At 37.4% G+C, this 16,535-nt stretch overlaps 2 long non-coding RNA genes across 2 annotated transcripts in view; one reads left to right on the top strand and one right to left on the bottom strand.

Moving 5' to 3' along the window:
- LOC138111626 (uncharacterized) overlaps positions 1 to 16,535 on the bottom strand; it is a 30,540-nt gene that overhangs the window by 8,279 nt on the left and 5,726 nt on the right. The window lies entirely within an intron of this gene.
- LOC138111627 (uncharacterized) lies at positions 315 to 15,840 on the top strand. The gene is made up of 3 exons (XR_011151404.1): positions 315 to 421; positions 3,568 to 3,685; positions 13,116 to 15,840. It is a non-coding gene; the product is annotated as an uncharacterized lncRNA (long non-coding RNA).

Raw genomic sequence — 16,535 nt, 5'->3', positions numbered from 1 at the left:
AGCCGCAGCCCGGAGCAGCCGCAGCCCGGAGGAGCCGCAGCCCGGAGGAGCCGCAGCCCGGAGCCGGCGCAGCCCGGAGGAGCCGCAGCCCGGAGCCGGCGCAGCCCGGAGGAGCCGCAGCCCGGAGCCGCCGCAGCCCGGAGGAGCCGCAGCCCGGAGGAGCCGCAGCCCGGAGGAGCCGCAGCCCGGAGCCGCCGCAGCCCGGAGGAGCCGCCGCAGCCGCGCGTGTCCGTGCGTGCCTCGCCACCTCCTGGCCAGCCCCGGCACCTGCCTCGGGCGGCTCCCGGCGCAGCGGGGCCCACGCCGGTCTCAAGGCCAGCGATCGCTCTGTCTTCACAAAGCCTTAGGCGTAGAGAAGTATGTAATAATTTCCAGCCTACCAGGACGTTTTTAATGCGAAAACGCAGTAATTCACGTTAAGGTAGGTACTAAGTCTCCTTCTGTTTGACGTCAGAATATTTTGGAGTTGCCACTGCTGCTAATTACTCTGTGTTTCAGAACAAAAACGTCGTTCCCCCCCCCCCCCCCCCCGCCTTCCATTTGCATAAAAAAGCTATAAGTTCTTTTAAAATAATGAAGCAGATGCCACCAGCTAGAAGTTACAGTACTTCTGGCAGCTTCTAGCCAGCAGAGGTTATGGAGCAGTGCTGCCAGCAACTTACAGGCAGCCACTTCCAACTAACTTATAAAATAATGCTGCATAGGAAGACTGCTGAATGTCCCACTTTCTGTTCAAAAGCATTAATCCATAAGACAGTAGTAAGATGCATTCATTTAAATGATTAGCAGTTTAACTGATAATTAGTGCTGGGCAAAGAGTGGCTGTGAAGTAAAAAGCTTAGCTTGCATTAAAAAAAAATCTTTAAACAAGTTGATTATAAATAAGATACTGAAAGTTCCTTAGAAAAGTTGGGCAAAGAAAAAATATATTCATGAGTAAAAATTAATCTGGTTAATTTCTATCCAGAGAAGGAAAACAAAGTGTTTTTATCTCTAGATCAAAGGGATTTTTCTTTGAAATAAAGACGCATGTTTGGAAATGCAAGTTAAAAACCACAGCTAAACTATGAGATACACTTGGGAACACAAAAAGAAGGGTAGGATATTCAACTACCTACAAGTAGATATGAGCTGATTATTGCTCTTAGACTTCTTTTACCTGCTTACTTTTTACTTCTTGATATTCTTCCTGTTCAGTCCCATATATGTTTTGCTTTCAAACTTTCCAGTATGTGGCACCTACTATATATTGAAAATGTTGACAGTTTACATTTTGATTATAATGTCTCCCTAAGTATGTTTGAAAGTCTCTCTTCAGCTGTTTTTTGCACAACTAGATACCCAACTGTACCGAGTAATTTAATGTATAGCTCACATCTGTCTACCATTAGAGTTACCCAAGTAAAAATTCTGCCACTTACATAATTTGACCTTTCCCAGTAGATGTGCAGTTCACCTCTGCATTTGCTTGCAAATTGTTCTGTTGTAATCCACACACTACTTGTGGCAACGTTTTCCCTATTTCTTTTACTACCATTTTAGCTGGCTGCACATTAGGCATCACATGGTAATAGAAATAGTGTCTTCTTCTGGAATATCTTCCAGCATGGTTCTCATGGGACTGCTTCCAAAACTGGCCATAGTTGGGTTCCTTTATGAATTTATTGAATAGGACCTACTTCCAGCAGAGCCTTTCTGTTGGAGCATCTTTACACTTGTCAGGGTAAACCAGCTGCAGTCTGGAAGTGGCCAGTTTGGAACTGGATTACCTTTGCATTTCCTTCTTCTCTTTGGCTGGGAAGATTGAGAAGAGGGCAACAGGATGGAAGCATGGAAAGACATGGACAAATAGGTGGCAAATTAAAATGAAAGACTGCTTTCATCCAGTCAAAAAACCAGAGGTTTTGGCTGATTAAACTTTGGGGTATGATAACACTGTTCAAGTACTGGGTGGAGTAAGTTTAATGCTGGTTTCTGAGCATAGAAATGTGAAGAAAAACAAATAATACATCAAAATGGAATCTGCAACAATGAAGTCCTTATACAGAATAAATGTCCTTTCCTGCTTGTAAGTGGAGGTTACCCATACATTCATGAGGCTGTTTCTGCAAAGGTAGCTTACCTGTCATCCTACAGAAATTTGTGTATCAAATCTATGTGCAGTAAAAGCCAAATTCACCTTCACTAAAAATTTTTCCAGTTTACAGGCACTATATCACAGGTTACCTACTGTGTGGTTCTGAACTTTACACTATATAAGCACTTTGCAGACTTTATTTTATTGATCTTTACAGAAGTCATGTGAAGATCAAACTGCCATCCCTCCTGTTATATATTCTTTCTGTTCATATAAAGCATTGAGGTGCATCTCAGTTAAGCATCTTTTGTCACAGTAACAGCCTAGTCTGGCAGCACCAGAACAGAAAGAGATCTAAAGAAAACAAATTTACAGTACCTTAGCCACAATGCAACTGTACTAATCCTTCTGTATCAGTGAAAGAAGTTACTGACTAAGTTCAGAAAAACTGTTTTCCCCAGCAGTATCATGGAATTAGATCCATTACTTGTATATTTCACTTATTCCACTGTGATGTCTTAATATTTCTAAGTTCAACCATGCTTTATTTCTTAGATCTTCTGAAAAGTGAGCCATTGTAAGGCTCTGGACACTGCATTCAAGCATTACTAGTCCCATTCAAAATCTGAAGACATATTTCTTATCGACTTAGGCATGCCATCAGTCTCTTCCAGTGTACAGTTCCTTTGTCAAATATTCTTAACCCACTCTGAATTGCACTATTGCTTCCCCAAAATGTGGTGTCTTAGGACCTGCATCAGTATGCAGACTCATTGCTTTCTGTCAGCATCATCTAACTTGATTTTATATTGTTTGATATTTATGAAAGAAATAGATGAAAGCAGCTTGAGCAGGAAAAAACCAATCTTTTCCAAAAGCACTGGGCCTATATCCTGAAAGTTCTGTTCTAAAAGACATTGCTGTTTAATAAAAGCTTGTTTCCTCTTTGAATATTCCTTATTAAATAAGAAAACAAAGATTAGCAGACAGAGCAATCTAAGTTACTTTGTTTACCTCTTTTCAGGGCTATGGTACTAAAATAGAAAGTGTAAGAAATTTGTGGGGGCAAGGATTATCTTAGCAAATTGCTACCAGGAGATGGCACTATTAACAAAATAATTTGAGTGCCCCGTATAAGTTCCTCTTGACCATCTCTATGTCTGAATGCTTTGGCAATTCCAGATGTTGCCTGAGCTGATCCTGCAAATCATTTATCCAGGCAATCCTCGCATGCCAGTGATCCCAGGCATGGTGAAAGGGTCCTTCATGCTGCTTCACTGGTGACTTATTTGCTTAGGTTGGCAGATCAGGATTTTCCAAACACAGGAAGAGGCTAGGAGATACTGGGCAAGCATTTTCCTCTCTGATAAGTATATATTGATTTGGAAATAGGATTGAGGGGCTATAGGAATATAATATATATCCATATATAATAGGCTGGGGGCTTTATTTATTTATTTTAAAATTTTATTTTATTCTGCCATATATAGGCTGCCACTAACTTGCATGAGGACCTGAATGCAGTGTCAGAGAAGGGCTGATGTGGACTAGCTCACAGCTGCAAGAGCCAAATGCAAATATTCAGATGCTCCTTCCCAGAGGCTGAAGGTATGACATTCATTGTCATTCTTCCAACATCTCTAAAGAGTAGCATTAAATTATTTTATGTTTACAAGCCTGCAGGGAATCCAACTTAAAATTACAAGAGTTTAAAGGCTCTGAGACCTTACCCTACCCTGCTCTGAGAATATCCCTGTGGTTGAATTGGTCCTGTGAAGGGTGAATAAAGATTTCAGTTGATGAAAACAATGCCAGAATTTCACCTGTTAACTGCAGACGAAGTGGAGCTTTGCACTCACACAGCTTGCAGGATCAAATCCCTTGTGTGACAGGAAGCAAAATATTTGCCATGTGTTTCATTTCAGTTTTAAGCACTTCAGGTTTGAATCCTCTTGGTTAAGTAATTGATGTTTGAATGCCCTGTCTCCTGCTTGGTATTTTAAAATAAACCTTGCTACAGAACAGATTATGAATCAAAACAGCTGCTGAAGCTGAAAGTGTACTTAAGCAGCAAGATGGCTCTTTGTGAATCATAGTAACTAGTCTTATACATATTGCTTCAGCACCCAGGGAGCTAAATTTCATGTGCTTTGGTTTAAAAAATTCATTATATAGATCTGGTGTTTACAGATTTTTTTTTTTTTTTTGTCTCCCCCATTACTTCCTGCCAAAAAAAACAATGAACTAAAAAATCCCTTGTTACTAATATCTGCTGTCAAACTTGTGTTTCTCATATGCCACAGCATATGAGATTATGAATAGATCTTTTGTCTTCTGCAAATACAACCAGAAGCTGTCAAAAATCTATTTTTACAAGGATTTCAGTGAGCTGTTTGCAAGACAGTCGAACTCTGTCATAGAAGTCCCTCTAGGTATGAATAAAACACCTAGGTTATCACTTGTTCATTGGTTGCAAGGTGAACTTTTAGAGGGTTGAATAAATAGAAGAAAAGCAGGGCTCAAATTTTGACTTTCTGGTGGGGTTAGGTCAGGAGCTGTGCATATGTCTCACTGTAAAGAAACCAGGCCATGAAAACATGAAGGGGGTAATGAACTGCTCTGCACTAAAAATTCTGATGAAAATGCTGTTGTAAGAAGGATTGCATACAATTTTCTATAAGCATGCTAGTGCCCATGTGAAATCTGGGTACAAAAACTTCTCTACTAAAACAGAAAGGGAGGTGATTCTCCCCTTCTCTTCAGCCCTGGTGAGGCCACATCTGGAGTGCTGTGTCCAGTTCTGGCGGCCCAGATCAAGAAATACATGGAGCTACTGGAGAGAGTCCAGCAGAGGCTACAAAACCTATTAGGGGACTAGAGCATCTTTGCTGTGAGGAAAGGCTGAGGGGGCTGGGCCTGTTCAGCCTGAAGCAGAGAATGCTGATGACAGATCTTATCAATGCATAGGAATATTTTAAAAGCAGGTGTCAAAAGACCCTTTTCAGTGGTGCTCAGCAACAGAACACGGCACAATAGGCACCAACCAAAACACAGGAAGTTCTGTGTGAACATGAGGAGAAACTTCTTTACACAGAGGGTGACTGGAACAGATTGTCCAGAGAGGCAGTGGAGTCCTCTTCTCTGGAGATACTAAAAATCTGCCTGGATGTGGTGTGCAACCTGTTCTGTGTCAATCTGCTCTAGCAGGAGGATTGGACTAGATGACCTCTGGAGCTCCTTTCAGCCCCAACCACACTATGATTCTGTGAAATCAGAAATTATAGAAGCCATTGCTCAAAACACACAAAATCACTCAGAATGTATAATACAAGGAGCATAGTAATTCCAAATAAACACAGGGGGACTAAAAGTAAACTAGTGTAGAGACCATCAGGATTCCAGGAGGAAAAATTACAGCATGGTGCTATTTTATTCATCAAAGAAACAGCCTAAATGTAATGTAATGTTGTCAAAAATTAAATGGGGCAAAAATTTAACAGCTGGATAAGCAAATGGAATTATGAACAAAGATGTTCTCACCTTTTTGTTATCTACAACGAAAAGGGAAATAAAAAATTGTGCATGGTCTTTGTAATCAACCAGAAAAAGAACTCAGAATACATTTCTCATCCTAGCCAAAAGCAGCACACAGGATAGTCCCTAGCTGCTTGGAGTCATTAATAAATGTTATAATATTAATCAGTCTTTCTACTGCACAATGATGAGCTACAACAGCTCTTCTTTCCTAACCTCTAGTCTTACTGCTGTAACTTCCTAAACCTTGTTCTCAGCTTCAGGAAACCCTCTAAACTACATGTTCTGAAAAACTCTAATAAGCTACATCCTCTAAACTGCTATATTTAGCGCAAAATACACCTTACTGCACACATTCATGGCCAAAGACAATGGAGTCAGAGCTCTCTGTACATGCACTGGGTTTATCTGCATTTCTGCTTGCAGTTCAAAATAAAGGGAATAATGCTCAGAGTTATTTGAAAAAATATGTTTTTATTTTTTCTTGCCTATCACTTTCAGCAGAATTATTCTTTGATTATTAACTCCATTTAAATTAATAAGGGAGGGCACAAGTTACAGAGTTGAAAGCAGGACCAGTTTTAGTTCTTCGTTCCTACTGGCCATTCATCTGAATGTCATGAGGGAATCCAGCCACTGAATGCCTGAATGTTTGGAGTCTCTGGAACTGATGGGAAGCCTGAGCACTGCCCTTTAACCTTCTGGCCTCTTGGCTTACTCTTAGATTCCCTCAGAAAAGCTGAACCTTGCTGTTCTACTTCCTATCCCAGCAGTAAATTCAAACTCCATTGTTACCTAAAGTCCTAGAATCTCTCTGAAAAGTGAGCTCTCCGGTTTACAATTTAACCCTTCAAGTGCCAAATCAATGATGCAATCAACTTTCATTGTAGCAAAAGTTTTGTCCTCCTTTTTTAAAAAAGGATTGGTTTTTACTTAATACAAGGGAGGAGATATAAAGTTCTGGAAAAAGAACAAATATCCTAAATATAATGCCTTTTTTTAATCTGTCCCTATTTATGAAAATCTTGGAAATTCATCTGTCTTCAGGAAGACGGGGAAAGACTCTATGCCTTCCCTCAGCAGAATGCCTCATCAGCTCCAAGCTTCTCATTCCACCTGCTGCAATTTGCAAGCAAACTGCTGTCAAGTAGTGACTCCACTGCTTAGAGCAACTAGAGCTTATAGTTACAGGTCTTGTGCCTACGGTCCTGAGAATAAAAGTAGAAAAGGGAAAGTAGGGAAACACATCTTAGACTTGAAAACAAGGTGGGTTTTGCAATCCAATGTGATTATCTATATGTTTACATTCCGGAAATTATGCATTGATAGATTCACACATTATTTGCATTTTTGCAAGGAGAATATGGGATTAATACAGCACCCCATCAAAGTAGCAAATAATTATAACTAGACAAACCAAACTGAGTATTGTGTTGCATACTAAAAAAATCTGGAAGGGTTGTGAAACAACTAGGTCAACCTTGCTGTGAAGAGACTTTGCTGCGTTAGCCTGAGTTAAGATGGAACAGAGAGGCAGTAGTGTGCAGGAAGTGCAAAAGCAAGGTCTCAATGACAAGTCCAGAAAACAACAGGACAAAAGAACAAGGCCAAGGTTTATTAAGACAATAGGGTTTTTTTTTTTACTCCTGAAGAAATGATACATATAGCCACTCTAATTTCTTCCACATGATGGATGTAGAACCTCATCCTAGTTATCCTCCCTATCAAGGGCAAAACCTTTTGATTGAATATTGTAGACAGAACTTCAAGCCCCCACCCTCCCCCCCAAACCTCATTGAGAGGCTGGAAGCTGGCTGGTATAGTACCTATGGAAAAACTCTTTTCCACAAACTTCAGGCCTTAGCTTCTGTCTGATACATTTCTTTTTCCTGTCCTTATGTTTATGTTTTAGAGTTGATTAGAAGAGAAAAAAAAAAGGAAAACATTCCACATTCTGAAATAAAACTCCACTTCTGCTGACCCTGATCTTCAGGCCTGACAAATCAGCTGTGCCCTCAATCATCCCTCAAGCTGAAAGCACTTGCATCCAAGAGCTTCAGTGTAAAAAATCAGCTAACCAACAAACAGGCAAACAAAATAAACATTTATTGGTGAACAGTGGACTATTTTTCAATTAGTTTTAATCTCTGTATTCCTGGCCAAAACCTGATTTGGAGACCAATCTAACAGTCATGAAAGGCTCACCAACAGTAGTGCAAGTTGTACCTGAAAGCCATTGAAGCACACTTTGATTCCAGGCTTTACATAGACACACTTTGAGGCACATTTCCCTGTACTCCAGGCTTGTTTACCAACAAGCCTAGTAGGCTCAGTTTCTCTCTAATTTTAATGAATTGTCACATTTACTAGTGCTGCTTCTTGCTTGTATTTTGATGTAAATTTTAATCTGGATTACAAGATTTTAGGTCCATCTGCCCATACAAGGCTACAAAACCCTGTGACTTTAAACAGAGCTGCCTGAAAATAACAGAACTGGGGTAATGTTGCAAGGCTTTCCTCTCTCCTTCCTGCCCAATTCACTGAGAGAAACTGATGCCTATTTTAAAAAGCACATCACCAACACCCAGAACTCTGGAATCACAGGTCAAATCTCATCAGCATTTTCTCCACTCTTCATCCTTCCAAAGTACCTAATATAAGTAAACATGGGGCATCAGGATGAAACCTTGAAAGAGGAGCACCTGCCAGCATTAAGTTAAAATATCTCCTAGGAGTTCAGCCATAGGCAAGTACTGTGCTGGTGGTCCTGGGCAAAATTTCCCTTCCAGATGTCAAAGTCTTAATAAACGCCCCTTCTCCCTTGTAGGAGTCTGTATGAATGTAGCTCTTGGAAGCTGTAAATAAAAGTGATCAAATATTTGGCATCCAAACAGTTGTTTATGCAGAATTTTGTTTTCAAGTGTCAAGAGTACCCTTCCAACAAAAAAAAAAGCCAAACCACAAGTGAAAAACCACCAAAACAAATAAACAAAACAAACAAACAAAACAAAACAAAACAAAAAACAAACCATGAGAGTTTAACAAACTTGTGTTTCACAGATAGATTAAAAAAAAATCACTTTTCTTTTCCAAGAAAAAAAGTTGAGGCCTGAAACCCTACTGTTTTTGACAAGCAGTACTTCACACTGGTTTTAGGTTTACCTAGATTTTCTCTGATTGCTTTAATCATAGTAGGCAAGCCAGTTCATTAAAAGGGGCAAGATTATGAAACACATGTATTGTATATCTGATAAATATCTTAAGTATACACAAATTGAATATTTGGAAAAAATTCTTCACTGAAAGCATGGTCAAGCATTGTAATAGGCTACCCAGGGGAGTGGTGGAGTTACTATCCCTGGATGTGTTCAAAAAACATGTAGATGTGTCACTAGGGGACTTGTTTTAGTGGTACACTTGGCAGTATTAATGGTTGGACTTGATGATCTTGGAGGACGTTTCCATCCTTAAAGATTCTATGACATAATCTTTCATAGTTATTTGAAATGGGGATGACAAGACACACCTTTCTAGCTGATGTTGTAGTGGGACAATGAAATGTCACCTTTTCCCAAAGTTTACTAATAGGATAAAATTAGAGGTGAGAAAAATAAAAACCTTTGATGACATCAGATCCAAGTTACCAAATTTTTGACCTCTTATAGACAGTTCAGATACACTAAGATCTGAATAGCTTCCAGAGAAGTGATGCATTCTTGTTTTCACAAGGTTCCACAGCTGCATTTTTATTTCAAAATACAAAGAAAAGCATAGAAAAAAAAAAACCCTACCAAACCACTGGGATAATCATTCTTCTAAAACTGGATTGAAATCACTAGAGCAATCAAAAAAATTGTAATTGAATTAGTGTTTACCAATAATTTTGCTATATTGTACCTTGAATTTAATTTCTATCCTCTACCTAGAGAGTTCTCTTTTCTTTTTTCCTACATTTTGTCCATGCCCGATATTCCTTGCTTCTTCAGGCTTTTTGCCCCCACAGTGTGAGATCTAAAACCTCCTTCTAAACCACAAAAAGACAAGGTGTACATCACTTCCACATAATATAATTGAAAAAATTAAAAGAAATATTTAGAATTTAATCATCGAATTGTACCTAAGATATATCTAGGAATATATAAGTGATGAAGGATTCTGGGAAAGGAAGGCATTGTAAGGGAGGGAGGCATGGGAAGGTAATGCAAGGCAAGGCAAGGCAAGGCAAGGATATTGGTTCACAACTTTAAGGCCTTCGTGTCCACCTTTTCTTCTTAAAGATGTGTTATTATTTATTGCTGGTATTATATTAATATTATATTACCACCTTCTACTCCACCAGTTAGGGATCAAAATGTGCAAATAATATGTAAGGCTCAGGGCAGCTGGTCAGCAAAAACCAATTTTTTTTCTGGAATAGTTTGAAACCCATACAATAATAGGACTATTTTAAGTTCCCTCTGCACATTTTCTTTACATTTGAAACACCTTGCATGCAGCTATCCTATGACAGAGGATATGGTCTGATTCTTACTAGTATATGATATTTCTATTACTCCAGAGATTTTCTAGAAACCAGAGAAATCCATGCAAGGCATAATGAACAACCATCTTTCTTACTCTTGTATCAGCACAATTTGTTTTTACCACTTTATGCTAGGAATTAAAACTGAAGTAAACTAATAAAACTCAGAATTGTAACAGAATTTTGATAACTGCAGTCATTAGCATATCTGAGTTTGTTCTGTGTATTAGTGCCACCAATGCCAGGCTGATGTGTAGCAAAGAGCACCTGTCAAAACAAAAGAGCTTCACGCCTCACAAGTTTAAGCCCCAGGTAAGAAACTCGGCCTCATGGATAGGCTGAAAAGAAGATGTTGCAACCTGAAACGAAATAGACTAGTAAGAGAGAAAATGAGATCCCTCTGGGTGCCAATAGTCCTCTGTTTGCCGTGATTAAATCCTCTTTGTTTTGTTACATACATCAGTGCAGAAACAAACAATGAGATCAAGATAAAGAGCTTGCAACACATCTTTCTCTCTTTTCCCTTCTCCGTCAAAATTGCCACCTTTTTCCTTGGACAAGCTTAAAAAAACTGCCTTGCTCAAATAAAATTGATGAGACCTCTGAGCAGGTGTACAAGACAGCTTTTGGCTTTAAAAAGGTGCGAAGCACTTATGTCAATGACCTGATCAAATGATAAGCATGCTGGCTTCCTTTGCTCTCTAATTAATTTTCTCTCTTGAAGAGAATACCTAGCATTGCATGATGCCTAAGCTAAGACTTTAAGTCTTAACACCAGCAGAAAGACAATGAAATAATGTTGTCCTAGGAAAATAAACCACTGTAGAGTATATGCACCTCACCAGAATTACAAGAGTATTGTAATTCTCCAGCTTGGACCAAATGTTTATTTCATCAATTGCCTTAAGTATTGTTAAAACAACATAGATTGTTCATTGTTAGTGCCACACAGAGTTTCTTTGTCTAAACATAACAAAGATGCTGGCGGCATAGTGGCCACATAAAACTGGCAGGAACTGGAGTCAGATAGACATATGTTTTAATTATCTCTTTGAATCAGTTACTTCATTCAGAGACATTTATTACCATGTACTGTATTGTAAAGCAATTACAAATAACTGTGCAACTTCTTCACAAACACTCATTTCTCCCTGTAGAAGTGGTATAGTCCAGTGAGGGAGTGACCAGATCAAGTGATGAGTCTACACTGAAATAATAAACTACCCATTGCATTTTATTTTTACTGAAGTGGAAGGGGTTAGCAGCATTACTGTTCAATGGTAGTGTACTTCCTGTAATGCTGAAGTGCAGAGGTGAATGCTAAAAATGAATGCTTCTTTAGCAGAGGTTGATTGTGAAAGAATAGAGCTAACAAGCAATTTGTACTTAGGGAAATTATCTTTTTGTTTCATAAAGTTGAAGTAGTTTGCAAAGCTTCCTCCTCCTTAACCTGTTTATATTCTACAAATGATATGGATGTACTACTTCTATTAGTAAAAATATATACAGGACAGACATCACTGCCAAATTAGTGTAGAACTAATTGCAGTAACAATTTGTGTTATTGACGTTAAACTGATACTCAGCTTAGGTGTCCTCGATGAGGTGAGATAAGGGTTCACTCAGGTGCAGATACACAATACAGTTGAAAAAAAGAGAAGCTAGGCTAGTCTGATAATTACACTTTTTTTGTTGATGACTTCCTCTCAGTGGAAGAATAGGATTCCACAAATGAAGTATGCCTTACTGTGTTTATTTACACACACACACACAGACACACACCCCCACAAGCACCTGGGTATAAACAGCTCTTGCTTTCGGACTATGGAGCCTTGTCTTTCTTTGGTCTCAGCCTGTGGTTACTGTTTGCTGACTCTAAGGAGCTTAGGTCATTAAATATTATTTGTAGAAACATCACCAACAACAAAAGAGCATTTTGCAGAGTTAAAAGAAATGCACAAATGAAAGAATAAGAATGAAAAAGGGGGTTCAAAAATTAATTGATAATAAGTAAGAAAAAGATTGTCATCAGACTAAGCTGAGCAAACTTTTGGTCTTTCATTACTTTAAATGTCTGTCTGAAATGGTATAGTTGTATTTCATGACACATAATTTTTTAATCAAGATTTTCTTGTGCTCTCAACACAGTGTAACACTCAAACTTCTAAAACGCACCTATAGTTATGATTTTTAAACTAATATAACATAGAGGACAAGGTTGTGGTGATCCTCCTAGAGTTATTTTATATAATTTCTCTGATTCACTGGACCAGCTACTGCTGAAGTAAGAGTTTCACTGTGAGGAAAAATAATGATTCATGCTGAATCCAGTGGGATGTGGCACTTTCTTTTCCTTGGTATGTTTTGCAGCCTACCAAGTGACTAGAGATTCAATAGTTTGTAGTATCAAATATTTGGAATTTCAACTTCAGATTTCAGTTCTCATGGAACCCTGAACTGACCCAGCCTTAGACAGTTCAAGTTTTACCCCTGCAGTGACTTAGAAGACAAGCACTTACGACCAGGTCATCATCTGTCTGTATCACTGATGTGTTGAGATGTAGCCATAAGAGTACTGAAGCAAAAGAAATACAGTATAGATACGTATTTTCTTCATTATTGGAGGGGTTTTTTTAACTTCCAGAGGGAAAGATTAGTTGTTATGGATTTTTAAACTAGAAGTACCTCCTCATGGAGTTTTAATTCTGCTGTTGCCATAGTCAGTCACACTCAGAATTCACACTCGATCTCTTTATAAAGGCATAAAATAAGAAAAATTTATAGAGTCTCTCCTCACAGCACGCACTTACCCCCTAGTGCTGTCCTGCCACAGACACTCCCAAGACATTAGGCAAAAAAGATAAAATACTTCAGTGTGCATAGACTAGTTGTAACTTTTCCAGTTGGGGAAACTGGTTTTAATATGTTAGCCAACACCAAATCACTCCGATGAGAATCTCATGGATTGTTTTGTTCCCACAGGATGATCCAACGAACTGGTATATCCATTTCTTTTGCATGATCCTGAATGGTCAAGGAAACTTCACAGTTCATTTTACAATTACTGTTTGTTTTACTGTATCTACTGTAGGGATAATCCATTATAGAAGTGAGCACTTCTATTTCCCCATGAAGATGTCGGTATTAATATGTTCTTGAGAAGACAAAGCTTATGTAAAACATGGCATAAGAAAGAGAAATATTGAAACATGTTTTTAAAAATGATAAGAATGTCAATCACTTTAAAGTAGAACAGGACCTCAATATTTGCATTTGTAACAAGAAAAAGTTGTGGGTTTCTTGCTTTGGGATTTTTTTGTTTTTCTTTCCTTTGAGAAGAAAGATGCAGAAAAGGGCACTGTATTAGCTAAATATTGTACCTTGGAACATCAGTCATTTTCTATTCAATAATACTGAAAGGGTCTAATTTATAAGTTTTTCCATTTCTCTGTTATGCTGGTTTGTAAGTTCTGACATTGCTACTGGTATGTTAATGAGAAGCTAGTGTTCCATTAAGAGTAAACCATATGCTCTACCGCATACTGTGAAAGAGAAAGCATATAATGTGACTGTTGCCTTAGTAACACATTAATTCATTTTGTCAGTGTTGGCACAGATCATTTCATTTATAAGAAAACAAGTATAATAGTTTACCACATCTATAATATTTACAGTGTTTCTGTTACAAAACAGTGACAAAATGAGTTTAAAAAATAGAGTTGGGATAGTATTATTAAAATACGGAATTTGTGGTAAAATTGTTCCCATACAAATTAAAAATAAGATTGGTGTAAATTTCTTTTCACGTTATAGCACCAAACTGTTTGGTTTTTGCATATTTGTATTCCACTAATAATATGCATAAAAATATAGTCCATGAAAAGCCACAAGTACATTAGCAGTTTTTAATGAATGCTAAACAAAATATTTCATACAACAGTTCTGTTAAGTTACAACCATTAAAACCTAATTGTATGTTAGTGTGTTACTCATAACAAAGCTAAACATTTATCTCTTTTATCTGATCTTCCAGATGTTTCTTAGAATTTTAACACCGCTAAAATGCTGTAATTAAAGTATCCTGTTCCCTTAAGTGATCATATCTTACATTTTATTCATTTAAGTACATATGAATATATATGTGTGTAGACATAAATGATACTTAACGTGAATTGAGGCACTGCAAATATTTGATAAGGAAAAGAAATGCGGAAGGAGAAAAGGTAATTCCTCTCGTTATAGTCTGCACCTTCAGAATGGTCTCACCCCTACTTCTTGTTCTTAGATCATTGCACACCTGTAAATGGATGTTTTTAACAACAAGCCTTTTATATCTGGAATGCACACTGAGCACCCTGTACTAAAATAAACAGCATTATATTTTAGATATCACTGTCAAGAAAAAATTATTTTTCTAGGGCAACTTCTGTCTGTTGCACATCCCAAAGAAGCAGTTAATAAGTCATCATCAGTGTTTATAGTTCTATAGTTATTTGGACTAACACACACATCCTAGAAAGGTTCAGTACAGTTCAGTGTCTTGTCACAGTATAGATAGTGGGGCAATTTACTTTCTCAAAAATAAAGAGGAAATAATTCTAAAACTGTTTGGACCATACCTAGCAAATCTGTAATGCTGTGGGATCTTTTTTTAAGAGGATTTAGTTAAATACAATTACGAAACTTTCTAATGTATCTCACAAATTATTTGCATCAAATCTTATTAAGTCTTCTGAACAACTTTTCCAAAGTTAAAAGGAAAAACTTACGGTAATATAATGTATAACAATTTGCCTCTGGAATACAATCATGGAACAGAATCAGAGTCACAGAAAACAATGTTGAAATACTGTATCTAATTTTTGTAATTACTTAATATTTTATTTTATTTATTGAAGAATAAAAATAAATCTGTAAAGCCTGAAATAAGACTTCTTTTAACTGAAGGCACTTTAGCCATTAAAATGTATTTGTCACCTGTACAGCCAAATTCCATTTCTAGACTAAGATCTTAATATTTTTTAGATTAATATTGTGCAATTCAAAGATTAATGGATGTGATTGCTCATATTGGATGGCTCTCAAATAATGTAGGTACTATATTCAATAATCTCCAGATATAGCAAATAAACCAGCTATAATTATAAAGAGCTAATAGAGTAGCTAAAATTTCTTGCTAGATGCAATACTACAAACCCAGTTCTGTATTATTGGTAGCTTTTTATAGATGTCTGCTAACATCCAGCACATGGTTAACTTGGCTGAGGAAATTAAATTTTACATTTTCTTAGCTTCTAAAATGATATTCCATGCTGGAAGCTGGATGTTGTACTGATACAAGATCACGTGGTAACACTGAACACCTCATATTTCTAAAGATCGTATCTAATAAGGAAAAACAAGAAGGAGAAAAGCTTGTGAGCATGAGGATTGCAAAACTTTTATGGGAGCTATATAGCACATCTGATCCAAATTTGTGTAGCCTACTCAAATTTTCTTTCACCTCATGATCAGACATCACACCACCTCTGACAGGAGAATCAATTCAATAATCTCTTCATGTATATACAGAAAGTATTAGATAAGGGAAGTGTGGTGACTTACTGGATAAATAAGAAATTCTTTACCTACTGTAGAGTGCAATATCAATTACTTTCTAATGTTCTCAGGACCCTGAACTTTTGGAATACTTTGGTTCTGACTGATTTCTGACTACTTAAGATAATAAAAAGAACTTAATATACCTAATTCAATGTTGAATTTATAATGTTTTTCTTTTGACCTAAGTATTCAAGACATTTTTCATTATCAAACAGAATAGTGTATCCTCTCTTTAGATGATTGTGCATGTTTCACAACTGTTATGGAGAAATAAGGTTCTTAAGTATGATTAGAAACATATGTACTAAATACATATTGTACTAAACAACTACCATAAGCTTTCTCTGTAGAAGTCATTACGTTAATGTATACGAAAGCTTAAATCAATGAATGAAAGTTTTCTAGCTACACCCTATCACCACTAATACAAGGTTTCAATATTGACTACTGTTACATACAAGTCATAGCTATGGGACTTTCTGTGACAGTTATTATTGTCATTCTCTTTGTACAAGCCAAACCTACAAACTTGAAACATTTATACAAATGGTTCCAAAGATAAAGGCTATTTTTCAAAAGTGGCTACTGAAGTTTAGAACATAAGTGTGTATTAGCACATCACTGAGGAAACCTATTCTCAAGAAATGTGCTTTTCTGAGCATACACTTTTAACAAGCAAAGAAATCTCAGTGTGTCCATATCAAATCAAATTGTCGACTCTTATCTGAACCCAGACCGGGGGTAAACTTTGTCCTGATTTCTTCAACAGCATAGACATGAAAGATCTCTTGCTGGACATCC

This window comes from Aphelocoma coerulescens, chromosome 5, assembly GCF_041296385.1.
Source record: "Aphelocoma coerulescens isolate FSJ_1873_10779 chromosome 5, UR_Acoe_1.0, whole genome shotgun sequence".
Taxonomy (NCBI): Eukaryota; Metazoa; Chordata; class Aves; order Passeriformes; family Corvidae; genus Aphelocoma; species Aphelocoma coerulescens.
The sequence above is the reverse complement of the archived record's forward strand: the minus strand, read 5'-3'. Positions and strand labels throughout refer to the sequence as shown.